The sequence below is a fragment of the Vicia villosa genome, linkage group LG3 (genome assembly GCF_029867415.1).
Source record: "Vicia villosa cultivar HV-30 ecotype Madison, WI linkage group LG3, Vvil1.0, whole genome shotgun sequence".
Taxonomy (NCBI): Eukaryota; Viridiplantae; Streptophyta; class Magnoliopsida; order Fabales; family Fabaceae; genus Vicia; species Vicia villosa.
This window is the reverse complement of record NC_081182.1, coordinates 102,082,364-102,084,227: the sequence shown is the minus strand read 5'-3', so window position 1 is coordinate 102,084,227 and position 1,864 is coordinate 102,082,364. Positions and strand designations below refer to the sequence as shown.

General features: G+C 36.7%; 1 long non-coding RNA gene across 1 annotated transcript; it reads left to right on the top strand.

Moving 5' to 3' along the window:
• The first annotated feature begins 529 nt into the window (after positions 1 to 529).
• LOC131656442 (uncharacterized) lies at positions 530 to 1,656 on the top strand. The gene is made up of 2 exons (XR_009300105.1): positions 530 to 1,042; positions 1,407 to 1,656. It is a non-coding gene; the product is annotated as an uncharacterized LOC131656442 (long non-coding RNA).
• Positions 1,657 to 1,864: the final 208 nt, after the last annotated feature.

Genomic DNA, 1,864 nt, shown 5'->3' with positions numbered 1-1,864 from the left:
TTCTTCTTCAATTTTCTTTGTCTTCTACTCTACTTATTTTTTGAGTGTCCGTGAGTTGTTGCATTGAGAGAGATGAGAGAGTGTTGTTGAAGACTGTGACTGTTGCAGAGGAATTTGAGGATCGAGTGATGAAGGATGAAGGCTAAGCTCTGTTGTAGCAGAGCTTCAGAGGTTGAATCTCTGCTCAACAATGGAGGTGAGCGTATAGTGATGGTGAGGGTGAGTGAGAAAGGAGAAGAATTTGCAACGAGTGAGAGTGAGAAGATGAAGATGGAATGAATGTATGAAAATGGTTAAGATGAGTGAAGTGAGAATGGAGAAAGTGGCGTAGAGAGTTGAATTGTGGAGGGAGATTCTATTATATAGAGATTGAGTTGATGAGAGATCAGTTAAGGATGAGAGATCTTCAACCATAGGATTAGATTGATTCAGTTATAAGGATGGAGGGCTGAGATTGGGCAGTTATAGAAGTTAGTTAGCTCTGTTTTTCAGTTTGTTATTTCTGTTAGCTGATGGTTGTAGGTTAGTTAGAAGTTGGTTTTGTTAGTTGAATGAGAATTGAAGTTGGCTACCAGTTCTGTTTTGACAGTTAGGAATTAGTTATAGAAGTTTAGGTTGGTTAGAAGTTTGAGAAACTGTTAGTTACTTTGAGAAATTTGTGATGGTTTTGTTTTAAAAATGGTAAACTGGCTTTGCATTGCTATTGATATTGCACTGAACTGTTAGTACGAAAAAAAATGTTGTGGTTAATTTGAATATGGATGTTTTGAATTGACAGCATGTGGCGTGTGTGATTTGAAATGAATGTGTATGAAATTGTTGCAGGGCTGTTATGTGAAGGGAGTTAGGATGGTCGAATTCAGAAGGAAAACTTGATGAATTACACCTGCCGCGATTCTGAACCGAGTTGACTTGTGTTATGGATTTATCTCAACTGATTCCGTTTTGTCCCGGGTCTTGCAGCAGCTTTTCTCTGATCCTGACTCCACATTAATGAGTAAACCCGATATGTGTTCTCGAGAGCCGGGAGAGCATTATGCAGGTATATTCATGGCTATCTCTGAACTAGAACGCCTCAAATTCTTCACTCAGTGTTTATGCTCTACTTATGCTCTGTTCTGGACTGTGTTGTATGACTTGTAGGTTGTAAGCTGAAGATTTTTCTATTAGGACTTGTTAACTTTGCATCAGTAGGTTAGTATTGGCATGGAATTGGTATAGTATAGCTGAATGTATATGAAAATATGATGCTGACTAGTGGATTTTGTGTGAAATGAATGAATATGAGTGAATGTTAGAAATTGGATATTACTATTGTCAACAGGTGGGTTTGATGCATATGGTTGTTTTGGTTTTACAGGATGATTGAAAGAAGTTTGGACTGATATTTGCTTGGCTTTATGCAGGTTGGCATCAAGTTTGGAGCAAGGTCTATCAAAGTGAAATGCACCATTGCTCGAACAATACGAAACGCCTATCAACATGGCACAAATGATACAGCTTTGAAGAAATGGAGAAAGAGAAGGATAGGTTTTAGAAAGTGTTGTATTTTTCGGTGTAATTTTTCTTTGTAATTGGATTTTTGTAATCTTATTTGAATGAATGTAATATGAATTGTGTGACAGGAATATGGATTTTTGAACGAATGTTTGGAAAGTGATGGACATTGTATTTTGATAAATTGTAGAGTTCTTGAAAGGAAATTGTTTGAATGGAACACTTCGAACCTTTGAAGAGAATTCTCCTTCTAACTTGAATTTGAAGTCTTCATTTTCTTTGTAGATGTCTTGCATAGAATCTCAAGATCATGGTGTGAATGCACCAAGATAATTGTCAAAACAAAAGACTTTGGACACTTTTTATA